This window comes from Equus asinus, chromosome 21, assembly GCF_041296235.1.
Source record: "Equus asinus isolate D_3611 breed Donkey chromosome 21, EquAss-T2T_v2, whole genome shotgun sequence".
Lineage (NCBI taxonomy): Eukaryota > Metazoa > Chordata > Mammalia > Perissodactyla > Equidae > Equus > Equus asinus.
Genome location: NC_091810.1, coordinates 57,488,163 through 57,501,812, shown reverse-complemented (window position 1 = coordinate 57,501,812; position 13,650 = coordinate 57,488,163). Strand labels below are relative to the sequence as shown.

Below are 13,650 nucleotides of genomic sequence, written 5' to 3'. Positions count from 1 at the left end.
AGGGGCTCAGCCGCATCCTACTTGCCTTCAACTGCTGATCCTGACCTCCTCTCACAGGCACAGGGAGTGTGTGTGTGAATGGTGCACGTCAGGGCTGTAGCGCCCAGTTCAGCAGTTTGTGCACTGCATAATGATGGCGGGCTAGGGGAGAGTAAGGGCTGAAATCCAGCCCATGATTCTCACCATGCTGTGCCCATTCATGGGGTTGCATCTGCCCAGAGGGGGCATTTTTTCCCCTCTAATTCCCACAAAAGTGCTTTCAAAGCTAGTGGGTGGTCCTCTGTACCATGACCCTAAAAATCCCTCCCACCTAAAGGGAAAAGGTATCCAGGCTCCATCCTGTCTCTTTTTCTGTAAGAAATGATATCAGAAATGTCACATCTGGTTTTCCTTTTTACTTTCCCTTCTTCCTTCAGGAGGCCACTTCTCCACTCCTGATGTGGCTGCTCACACCACTGCCCAGGCTGTAGTGGTGGAACCAGTGGGTTGAAGGGAGCATGGTCAATGAGCAAAGAGTCACTGGCAGTAAATGCATGGATCTGGTTGCGTGTTATTAGAATGGAAATTCACATCTGCCACACATTCAACTCTGAGGTCAAATGGTTATATTTCCTTCCCCAGAGCAAAGGAAATGGTGGATCAGTGAACAGGTGGAAAACTGGGCAAGATTTTCATTTTAGGAACTCAATGGGGAAGAACTACAGTGAAATTAGGTATGAGACATTCACCAAACTAACCAAGATCCCAAACAGGAGAATTATTTAATAGCCGATAATAATGCAAAAAGGAGAAAAGGTATCATTTTGAGAAGCTAACTTTTGATTGATATATTGGCCCATCTTTCTCCTATGTGAGAGTTGGTAAGTGTGAGAAGTTGCAAAACAAATGTGAGGTGATTAATTGCCCAGGGTTGAGGGTTGACCCTCTGTTGGTCCATTCTTGTTTTTCACTTGCTTAGTTTCTTTTCTGCCAAATTATTTTACTTGTAGGTAATCCTTCATATCCCTCAAGTGGAGACCAGGTCATAACCACTTACTTTATATTTACATATCCCCTCCTGACTTGTCCTCCCAGCTGCATGTTTATTTCCTCAAATATACATGGAGTGGTCTCTTCGCGGTGGAAGAGTGAGGGGCAATTTCCAACCTATTGTCCAAAAGTCTGCTTTAATTAGGAAATGAGATGTAGCATTTTCCAGTCACATTAACGAAAATTCTCAAAACTGTTACTGCTTCGAAGGAAATATGTGTAACCTTCAGTTATGTCTGCAATACCAGGAAGTGTGGTCCAGTCTATTATCAAAAGTAGTAGAATTTTGGTCTACTTACTCAATCACTTACCACTTAATTACTTTCATGAGATGATTAAGACAACACAGTCGAGAACTGTACTGTCCAATATGGTAGCCACATGTGGCTATTGAGCATTTGAAACGTAACTAGTCCAAATTGAGATATGGTTAAGCGCAAAACACACATTGGAGTTTGAAGACTTTCTATGAAAAAAATTGTAAAATATCTCATTAACAATTTTAAAATATCAATTACATGTTAAACAATAATATTTGGGATATATTGCGTTAAATACAATATATTATTAACATTGAATTCACCTATTTCTTTTTACTTTTAAAAATCTGGGTACTAGAAAGTTTAAAATTACATATACGGCTTGCATTATACTTCTATGGGACAGCTCTGTGCTAGAATATGGGAGAAAACACTACTCTTCTTATTGATTCACTGTTCAGTCCCTCTGAAGTCCATCTAGGACAGGCACCAAGGAATTCATCACTCTCCCTTCTCCTCCACACCAAGTCCTCTGGATCTTTTCTAACCTCAGCACCCCAACCACCTTCCATCCATCTGTCATTCTGGGAGATGATACTCACTCAAGGTTCTGAAGACCATACTGATTGTGGTTTTTCACTCTTTCCTGGAAGGGCACTGGCAGATCTGCAGTCTCTCTCATAGGAGAATTGATTTAGATCTTTCAGAGACTTCAGGTATTGCCTCTACCAGACAAACCTTTCTCTCGCTAACAGTGTTGGCTTTCCATGATCAAACTTAGATGAACTCTTATGCTAATAAGGTTTCTGTCTCTCAGCTTGATTCTACCAAAGACCCTTTCCTACTGTGCATGAAAAATAACTCTCCATAAAGCCCACTGAATACTTTCCAACGTGTTATACCGACTTCTTATTGCATCCTTGCGGAATATACTGAGGAAAGTAAGGCTATGGTGAAATTCCTTTTACGCTGAAATCTGTAAAACGTAGGTGCACAAAGACTTAGCAAGGGTTAATGATCGAATAGACTACAAGCCTGGTTCTCTTCCAGTCTTGGATCTCTACAGCAAGTGAAGAAATCATCAGGAAATGTACTGATGCTCTCACACAAAAGCTCTAACCAGTTTCTTTCTTCAATCCAGTTTCCACAATGTTCCCAGGGTAATCTCTTGAAAATGCAGACTTGGTCGTGTTATCCCCTGCAAAACAAACAACTAATTAGAAACAAACAAGCAAACAAAGAAAATTTCCAGTGGCCACAGAATCACCACCATGCCCCTTTGCCTGTATGACTGGACTTCAATATGCCTTTCCAGCCTCATTTCTCCCTTCCCTACTCTGCAACCTGCCCAATCCCCACAGCCCCCAGCATCTGTACAAATGCCACAGCTCAGCACTCCTTTGGTCTTGTTTTCTCAGTTCCTCTCCTCTGGCTCTTTGCACTATCTCTACATCCCCGGACTCTTCCGTTCCTGGCACACCCTTCAGGCCCAGAACAAATGTTAGCTCTATTGGAAGCTTTCTGAAACCTTTCCAGGCAGAATTAACGTCTTCTTTCTCTGGGTTTCCACAATCCTTTGTACTCCCTTTGTGCACTATGCTACTATCATATTCAGATCAACTCTTTTGTCTGTCTTCTCCTTTAAACTAAACTTCTTGAGGGCAGAGACCATTTTTCTCTGTATCTCTATGTGTAGTAAACACTCAGTGGATGGTCCCATCCATTCCACATGTTGATGTTTCCCAAGTCTATCTGCTGAACCCAGCTTTCTTTCCAATTTCTAGACCTAGTTGTTTAACAAATATCTGTCATCTGATGTCCCACAGGGACTTTAAACTCATTGTGATCCAACCTGAACTCACCATGTTTCCTGCTCAAACTGCTCCTCTTCCAGGGTCCCCAACTCTGTGTTTGGCACCATTATCTACCTCTTGGCTCAAGCCAGAAAATGGGATTTGTGCTTGACTCTATCTTTTCTCTTGCCAGATTCTTCTTCCCTTATCCAAAAAACCTTATCCTGTTCCTTCAACTTCCCGTATATCAATTAACTCTGTGTACTTTTCTTCAGTCTTCATTCCTTTGTGTGCTGTCATTATCTCTGGACATCATCATCTCTTGCTTGAATTACAGAAATTCCATCCATTGGAGTCTCCCTATCTTCATATTTGCCCCCAGAACCTAGAAAAGTGTCTGGCATGTAGCAAGGACTCAATAGTTGTAGACTGAACGAATGAATCAATGACCGTACATGGATGAGTGAGTGTGTGACTCAGCCATGTTAAACAAGAGGAACCTTATCTATTTGGATAAGTCTCTCCTCCACCTCCCCATCTCTCACCATCCAGATCCAAGGATGCAGGAAATGACTTAGAGCCCTTTCACTTTGAACTTGAGACTGGAATAATTTTCTTAACATGTGCAACACCCAACAGCTTTCAACACATTTGCATATCAGTTATGTCAGTTGAGCCTAACATTCCCCTCTGAGACAGAAACCCTTGAGAACTCCCTTTTGGCAGCTGAGCGTCTTTTTCACAGACTTAGAGAGGCTAAGTAATTTTCCCAGAGTTACCAAGGTGGTAAGGAGCAGAGGCAGGGCTCAGGCAGAAGCATGTGGACTCCAAAGCCTGGCCCAGTTTGGCTCAATTTGGCCTCATGCTCAGTGGAACAGCCTTGATTCTCCTGTTCAGTGGAATGCTCACTCCTCAGAGAGCAGCCCCAGCAACAAGATAGCGAAGGCCAGGGGAGCCGGATGAAAACCTCTGAACCTGTGCTGGCCAGAGGGCTGGCGCCCCATCCTCACAGCCTGGGGAAGCTGAGAAGGAGGCAAATGAAGGAAAGCCTGGAATTTGAGGTCTTGTGGCTCTTCCTCAACTCACTCTGTCAATAATAGTCAACAATAACTGAGGGCTGCCTCTCCCAGATTGCAGATGAGAATGTCAGGGAGATGAAGTACTTCTCTGCTCTGTCCTTGGTTTACTTTCTGGAAACCAAAATGGCTGGAAATGTAGAAATGTAGTTGATGAAATCTACCTGGTCAGGGCAGAAAATTCAGACTTGTGAGTAATTCCAGGAAGCAAGAATTGCTACAGTCAGCTTTGATGCCAGGAAATGGACTGTCGATGGGCACAATGGGCATGGATAGTGGAAGAAAAGAACTGAGTGCATGCCAAATGGCACTGCGGGTGGCCTGAGCTCTGGAGGGGGCCCACATCTTCCCAAGTCAACTGTGTGTAAGTGCTGATTGGGAGCAGGAAGCCTTCGCTTACATGACTTTCAGCCAGTGCTTACCAAGGACCATAGCATTTGAGGCATTGTGCCAGCCTCTGGGCATAGAGCTGACACAGCACAGCCCCAGGTCTCTAGATGATCAGTCTAGCTGGGTAGATAAGACATGGACGTAAATAGCATAATGCAAAACACAAAGTCATATGTTTCACAGAAGAGATTTTGGCAAGGTCCTGGGGCATCCAGAGGTGGGGGAACCAGGATTTGCTTCATGAGGGAGGAGGCATTTCAAATATGTAGGATTTGGGTAAAGAGAGAATGAGAACATTTCTGACTGAAGGATCCACATGTACAAAGATAAGAACTAGGATTCATGTCAAGGAGTCTGTCTGCTAAGTGTGCTCAAAACTCACCAGTGCGGACCCCAGCAACTCTAGGCAATTCAGCCTTCTCTGTTGCTTCTATGGAGCTTAACTCCTGCCTCCAATGGCTAGTAGCTAATGGTTTACTTTTCTGCATGATTCTGGGGCCTTATGGCTACCTGGTTCCCTTCGTGTTCCTTTCTCCAGGAATAATTCTGCCAGGGTTGATCTCCAGAGCATTGGATCTTGTCACCTCCTGCTGGAAATCCTCTGCAGAAAAATTGTAGCTGCCTCTCTTAGTGCGCTGCACCTGTATCCCCTTGATCCTGTTACCATTTTTGGTCACACTGACTCCTCATTGCTTTCCCTCCCCATAGCCAGCACCTGCACCTATGTCAGAGTCTTCTTGGCCTGTGCACATGAAGAGCTAGACATGCCTGGGAATTTATGTTCCCCTCCCAGGGTCAGCCGTTGACCAATGATTGATGGATGTGGGGTACAAATATGCCACTTTCCTTGTCCCTGACGTGTGCCTAACCTGTCTCCAGAACACCCTGCAAGGTTGAGCCAAAGTTCCCTCTGTGGGACTTTGTCTGACAATCACATGTTACTTGGCCTTTTTCTCTTCTTGATCCCACTTCCCCTTCGCCTCTCCAGGTTTTTCCTGGAAACACTTTCTAATTACTTTCATTCAAATTCTCAAACCAGGGTCTGCTTCTAGGGAACCCAATTTAGACATAAGCCAACTGTAGAAAGCAAAATAATGATACCTCAAAGGTGTCTACATCCTAACCCCTAGAACTTGCGAATATGCAAAGGGGACGTCGCAAGTATAATTAAGGTTATGAATCTTAAGATAGAGAGAGGATCCTAGATTATCCAGGTAGGCCCAATCTGGTCACATGAATCCTTAGAAACAGAGAACTTTCTCGGGCTGAAGTCAGAGAGATATGGCAGAAGAGGCAATCAGAGAGATTCCAAGCATGAGAAGGATTCAACACACCGTTGCTGACTTTGAGATGTAGGGTTGCGTACAAGGACCTGAGAGCGGCCTCTAGGAGCTATCAGCAGCCCCAGCTGACAGCCAGCAAGGAAACAAACCCTCGGTCCTACAGCTGCAAGGAACTGGATTCTGCAAAACTCTGAATGAGTTTGGAAGTGGATTCTTCCCAGAGCCTCCCAACAAGAGCCCACCGGCCGTCACCTTGATTTCTGCCTTAGGAAACCCAGAGCAGAGAACCCAGCAAAGCCAACTCATACTTCTGATCTCCAGAACTTTGACATAATAAATATGCGTTCTTTTTCAAGCTGCTAAGTTTGTGTTGTTACAGCAGCAATTGAAACTAATATACCAAGGTTTCTCCTAAATAATGTACATACCCACTGTATATCTCTATAGCATTTGCACTAGGAAGGTCATGGGTTTTGTCCATAAACCAACATACTTTAAATCCACATACAGATGTACTGCTTTATGAGGTTGGTTCACCTTCTCAGGGTTGTCACTTCTTTTCCCTTCCCTGGCCTCAGTCTGGTGGTACTGGGGTGGGGGTCTTAGTTTGCTCTGTTTTCCTCCGACCTATATTTTATCAGCAAAGGAGTACAGAGGGCTATAGAGATGTGGAGGGTGTAGGTAGAAATGGGAAATAACTTGTGGTCATGGCGAATAAGCCTGTCACCTGTGGGATGGGGAGGATCATCACAGAGCGGGGCTTCCACTGGGGTGCCATCCCTCCCACATTAGGTTCTCCAGATTTGAGGTATCAAGAGGGAAATTGAGGCTGGCGTTCTGAGGCCCTTAGAGGAAGGAGCGAAGACTCCCTCGTACAGCAGCGGGGGCTGCTGGAGGCTCTCAGCAGGTCTGATGCCCCAGCCTGCAGGAGGTGTTCGTTAAGCATTGGTTTGCACGAATGAATGTATAACTCAGATGTCAGTGGTTCTCTTTTCCATGCCTTCCAATTCAGCCATTTCATTCATTTCCACAGCAAGCCCCTTAAGATGTTTGTCTCCTCTGCTAAAGATTTGAAGCTACGGAGGGGTCACTTTGTATAATTCTCAGAATTCCATTTAAAAATTCCCATTGAGGGGCCGGCCCCATGGCTGAGTGGTTAAGTCCGCGCACTCCGCTGCAGGCGGCCCAGTGTTTCGTCGGTTCGAATCCTGGGAGCGGACATGGCACCACTCATCGAGCCATGCTGAGGTGGCATCCCACATGCCACAACTAGAAGGACCCACAACTAAGAATATACAACTATGTACCAGGGGGCTTTGGGGAGAAAAAGGAAAAAAATAAAATCTTAAAAAAAAAAATTCCCATTGAACATTTCAATGCTCCCAAGTCCCTCTGCTTGGCTGTCATATGGAAGGCAGTTCTCTCTTCCTCTCCCCATGTATAGAACCTGCCCTTTGAGGCTCCTCTCAGTCCTGGATTCTTAAATGTCAAATTTTATCATATAAGGGTATATAGAGACTGTATTTATAACTTCACTCTTTGTCTCAGGTTTATGGAAAGAGTCTTGGATGAACGAATGCAGCACAGGTCCTGGAGGTGTTCTGGTGAAAACACTCACTCCACTACACAGTACATAACTAAGTCCAGGACATAAAGCACAATAGACTCCTTTTCAGCTGTAGGATGAAAATATCTCACCACAGAACTTCTCATCATGTGTCTTGGTAGGGTGTTACCCTGTCTCCTCAGCCTTTATTTCTGAATCATTTTCTCCCCGCTCTGGTGCAAGCCCTGGTCCTTTAGATACCTGTGGACATGCTGTCTCTTCTTCATGCTCTGGTGTGGCCAAGCCCTCCTAACCATGGGGAAGAAACCACCATCTCCCTGTCTCACAGAAACTCTCAAGATGCATCTTCTAGATTAAACTACAGATGGTCCCCGATTTATCATGGTTGGACTTATAATTTTTCCATTTTAGGATGATGCAAAACCAATATGCATCTATTAGAAACTGTACTTTGAATTTTGATTTTTGATCTTTGCCCGGGCCATGATATGTAGTAGGATACTCTCCTGATGCTGCACAGCAATAGTGAGCCGCAGCTCCCAATCAGCGACTAGGAGGGTAAGCAATGGAGACAACCATTCTGTACCCATAAAACAATTCTGTTTTCTACTTTCAGTACAAGTAAATTACATGAGATATCTAACCCTTTATTATAAAATAGGCTTTGTGTTTGATGATTTTGCCCAACTTAGGCTAATGTAAGTGTTCTGAGCACATTTAAGGTAGGCTGGGCTAAGGGATGTTCAGTAGGTTAGGTGTATTAAATGCATTTTCAACTTAGGATATTTTCAACTTATGATGCATTTATCCAGATGTGACCCCATCGTTAGTCAAGGAAGAGCTGTATATTGGAGAGTCTTTTGATGGTAGGAATGCCCGATGGTGGGGCGGGGGGGGGGGGGGTGTCTGGAGATTTAGGGGAAATTCTGCTAGGACTATTCAACCACACAGATCTGGTTTCCTTCTTTTGTGGTGACTTGATAGGGGGCCTCCTCTGCTGCCTCTGAGGGTCAACCCCCTCAGCTGAGGTAGGTGGGTAAGGGTGGTGAGGCTCTGGGAGCCTAGGTAATGTGACCTCCTGTGTTTGGAGATAGGTGTGTCCCTTCCAAGTCAAGGCCTGTGTTGCCTCTGCCCCTTCCCTCCCATCTTTCTCCCTGTCTCTTCAGGTCTTCTCCCATCTACCAGAAGACTCACATTGGTATTGAAGGCATGCTTAGCCTTTCCCCTCTGTGTCTCTGTTGAAGCATATGTGCCTTTTTATCAATTATGGGATGTTGTTTTTTATCTTCTAACAATAACTCACTCTGAGCAGATGCTCTGTATTCTCATTATGTAATATTTTTATCAAAGTGCAGCTGCACACCTGTGCCATAGCCTTGAGGCTTCTCTACCACTTGGAGGCTTCCTGACTTCACCACTCTGTGAGTTAGGAGCTTCTTCTATCCCAGCGCCTTATTCTCTAATGATCCAAACTGATGAAGGGTGAGAGGGAATGATACTCTGAGCCATGCTGCTCCCTGGGCTCTTTCTTTCTCTGTCCCTTCCTACAGAAAGGTATGTCTGGCTGTGGACATGCTCCTAGGCCAGTGGTGATGGCAGGATGTGACACGGGGACACAAAGTCTTCCCCAAAGAGGCCTCACTTGGGGGCACTCTTCCCCATCACTGGTCCTTAGCCTCTTTTTTGTGCTTATTTTATCAGCTCCCTGAGAATGGGCATTTCACATTAATAAAGCTAATGAATGGGATCGAAGTATAAAATAAACAGGCTAGATTAATAATTTACAAGAACATCTCAAGAAGCAGAATAAAGTCAAAATCAATAGCAGACTTTCCCTGGAGCAGCTACCTGAAAGCCAAGCCATGATCAGAGCCCCAAATCTGACTTTCAATGAGAAATCTCTACACGGGGAGAAAATCCTGAAGCCCAAGGGATTCGTATATACTCCCTGTAGGCAGTCTTATGCAGGAGGCCAGATAATCCAAAGGTTGACTATTGAGGGTAGCAATGAACAAAGGGAATTAAATAAAAGAAATTTTCCATGGCTTTAAGACACGATAGCTGGATGCTTTCCTCTTAAGGCTGGGATGGTCTCAGATGACACTGGAATGCTCAGAGTCCATAACCAATGTTTCACCATGTCCACATTCATCTTCATATTAGAGATATCTTTGCCACCACAAACCAAATGCTCCAGGTCTGTTGGGTGTGAACCTCTCTTTGCTGGACAATGGTTAGCTTCTCATCATCTTGGTGATCACCTGGTCTCTCTTCTTTCTACATGGCTGATTCAGGCCCTCTTCTGAGGGAGTTTCCTTCTGTAGTTGCCTACATGTTCAATCCGATTAGAGTGAGGACTGCTGAATAGAGATCCATGCTGATGCCTTCAATTAAGTTTTCTCCATTTAGTTATCCACTGAATTCACAATCTGGCTGTCAAGGGAAAATCTTATTACTCTCCTTTCTAAGTTCTCCCATCATTTACTGAAACTTCTTGATAAGTCACAAGCCTCACCGGTCCCTGTCTACTGCCTGCCCTGATGCTTCCTCAGGGTTCTAAGCTCCAAATGGGTACATAAGGCTTCTGTGGGTAAAGGCACAGGGAATAACACTTTGGCTACTCCAAGGTATGGCCCCCAGCCAGAAGACAGACAGCCTTTCTGATGTCTGATGTCTACAGAAAGTACACACAGGAGAGGGAAGGAAAGTTTTGCTTTCTTTCAAAAAAAAGCAGGGCTGGTACATGGGGTAAACCACTTACTGACATTTGTTTGGCTCTATCCATCTGCCTTATCATCCTGAAAATTTTTACTAGATTCTAAGAAATGACTACCTATCAAATTCTGGTTTTAGTGTGGTTGTGAGTTTCCAAGTTTTGTGGGTATTAATAGGTTGGGAAAGTCTCTATTAAGTGTTTCTAACTTGATTTAATTATAGATAGAATTCCTGGGTCTACAGGATATCTTGAGGTTTGTAGCTACAATGTCCAAACCTAAAACTTTATAAACATCATGGACAAATGAAAGGCACTATTTACTGTCCTGGTTTCTCTCTCACTTTATACATGAATTTGGGCAAGTAAACCTTTGGATACAGAGCTCTGATTGCTTGAGATTCAACTAAAATGGATGGAAGTAACTTTATGTTGGGAGCTCTCTGAAATGTCAATATTCATGTTGAGAGTCTGTTGACTGTAAAATCAACTTTTTAAATTTCAGAAAGTTTGATCCTCAGATGGGGCACACTACTGGGCCGGCCTGGTGGCACAGCAGTTAAGGTCATACATTCCACTTTGGCAGCCTGGGGTTCGCTGGTTCGGATCCCGGGTGCGGACATGGCACCACTTAGCATGCCATGCTGTGGTAGGCATCCCACATATAAAGTAGAGGAAGATGGGCATGGATGTTAGCTCAGGGCTGGTCTTCCTCAGCAGAAAGAGGAGGATTGGCAGCAGATGTTAGCTCAGGGCTAACCTTCCTCAAAAAAAAAATAAAATTAAAATTAAAAAATAAAAAAATAAATTTCAGAAATAGGTCAAGTTTAACAGGAACTTTAGAAATTTCAAAACTCAGTGTATGTCATGGGAAATGAAGACTGAAAATATTAAAAGTAAGTGTTTTGGGACAGTGTTCTTTGAGGGAAACTGAATAGTTTTCAAAGGAATTTGACTGTGCTCTTGGCCTTCTGTTTAGTTTCTTTCACAGATTGTGATAAGTTGGAAAGTGAACGAGCTTGGAGTTGGTCAAAACAAGGATATCCAAGAAAGGAAGTTTAGACAATTGATTTTTCTCCCCTTTGAATTTTACTTTGCTTAACAGTAAAAACGTGGGTGATACTGTCAGGAGTTGAGACATAACACACACAAAGTTGTCAGCAAATGTTATTTCCTCCCTTTGAAGCATCTTTATCTTTTTAAATTTTAAAATAAAATATGATTTAGGGGCCGGCCCTGTGGCATAGTGGTTAAGTTCAGTGTGCTCTGCTTTGGTGGCCCAGGTTCCTGGGTTCTGATCCTGGGCACGGACCTATACCACTCATCACTCATGCTGTGGCAGCGACCCACATATAAAGTGGGGGAAGATTTGCACAGATGTGAGTTAAGGGCTAATCTTCCTCAGCAAAAGAACCCCCAAAAAACCCCAAACCAAAAAATTTAAAAATAAAATGTGATAAAATAATCACTTTGATTCTTTGATTCTCCAATATCACCACAGCTATCTTTCTCAAATGGTACATTTTAGATTAATTTGTAGTCTACTCATAAACCCAGAAATAAGAAGAGAAGTTACTTTATTTTGAAGAGAGCTTAAGATGAACACCACTCTCATGTATTGACATTTATCATGTATTTTCTGGATTTGGTAAAAAGACAATTGGTCATCTAAAACCCTGACATCAAAGCAGCTGTGTTGCTGAGGCAGGCAGTAGAATAAATAAGACTAAAGCATTTGTGCTTCTGAATTATGAGGCAATCCACATGGTCTTCACCCACATTCATAATCTTCTCCCACATAAGTACTTATCTATCATCTCACTTTATTTGACCCTACAGATCACTGGGGAATTGTTTGACATCTTTTTACAGTTGAGGAAACTGAGACACACATGCAGACATGCACGGCTGTAGTGTCTTGCCTGAAGTTGTACAATATGATAATAGCAAAACCAGAATCCAAGACTCTCCAGCGCCAGTAGGTTTTTTCCCACCTCAGAGTAGCTGGAAGCCCATTAAATGCTGTGACATTTTCAGCAATTATTTGCCTACAGTCCTGCATGAGTCTTATTAATAATATTAATGTTATCAACACCTATGAATCTATTTTGAGGTGCGCCAAGGTAACAGTCTACTCACATGCATTATTTTCTTTTAGGTATTTTAATCAGTCATAATATTCAGTTAATAACTATTTCATGATAAATGGATTAGTGTGCATATTAGAATCATTACTACCTTTAGTTACCACCCTTGGGAATCCTTTATTCTTGGCTTTTTATTAGGAACTTCAAAACTCCTAACATAATGTCAATTTAATCAGATTAGTTAAAAATGATTGGTGGTGTATTATAATAGCCCTACATTGCAAATGTTTGTTTCATTATTTATATGCCCTTTGAATGTTACTATACATTAGCAATAAAATATACTTATAAATATATCATTAATCCAGCCTTGAAGTCAAGAATTATCAGTCAATTTACCCTACATAACTTCGTAAAGCAATATTACCCTCTAACTCAAAGATAAAGTGACTTAAAATCTCCTGGCAGATATATACAAATGCTCTGGCACCAATTCTAATATCTCCCAAAGGAGAAAATACTGCAAGAATAGGAAACAAACTCATAGATTCCTTTCTCTTATCTACCTTCAGGCAAGCATGAACAGTATTCCCAATAGCCAAAGAAGGCAATTTAGTTCACTCCTACTTGGATCTCTGATTGTGCTTCCATCAGGTAACAATGAGAAGATAATGCATTAAATATCAACAGCTTAAAACATTTTCAATAGACTGCTGGTGTGTTTCCCTACCAATTTGTCTAAAAAGACAAAATCATCCAGCAAAGTAACAAACTATTTGTGGGAATCAGAAAGATATCTGACTTTCGTTAATGCTTCTAGATGACAAAATGTCAGTAATTCTTTATTTAATAAATGTATATATACAGTAAGAAAATCTAAGTAAAAGTATATATGAAATTAAAGTTCAGTTTGAACATTAAGATTCCCTGAAACTATTTTTTGCCTTCTGCGATATTGTCATAAGGTTTTAAATTAGGCTTTAAATTAATTTTTTTGTTTCATATTATTGCTGATAATCTTCCTTGTTCTAAAATCTACTTTGTCTGAAATCAATAAAACTACTCCAGATCTGGTGTCAAGATGGCGGCACTGGAAGTCTGTGAACTGACCTCCTCTCATAGGCACAACAAATTTACAACTACTCTTGGAACAATTTCCTTTTAGAAAGAACTGAAAACTGGATTTAAAAAAACCCACAACAAGAGACAGTGCTGACTGAGGTGGAAGAGGCAGAAATTCCTTTCTGGAGAGGAAAATGCTACATTTTAGCCATAGTGCTTCACAGCTAGGAGAAATCTTAAGGTACAAAGCTTTTCCTGGAGGAGTGGGGGATCTGAGCAGGAAAGCTTTGCCACAATAAACAGCTTTTGGACTCAGCACAACCAAGACAAGTATCCTAATATCTGGCTTTGCTGGCTATTAACAACAATGGGGAATACCCTCAGAAAAGC

The 13,650-nt window shown here is 42.5% G+C and overlaps 1 long non-coding RNA gene across 1 annotated transcript in view; it reads right to left on the bottom strand.

Annotated features, from left to right (window-relative positions):
• Positions 1–1,279: 1,279 nt before the first annotated feature.
• Positions 1,280–13,650, bottom strand: part of LOC106842855 (uncharacterized) — a 37,368-nt gene continuing 24,997 nt past the window's right edge. Inside the window, exon 3 of the long non-coding RNA XR_011496644.1 lies at positions 1,280–2,487. This is a non-coding gene — a long non-coding RNA (uncharacterized lncRNA). The remainder of the gene's footprint in view (positions 2,488–13,650) is intronic.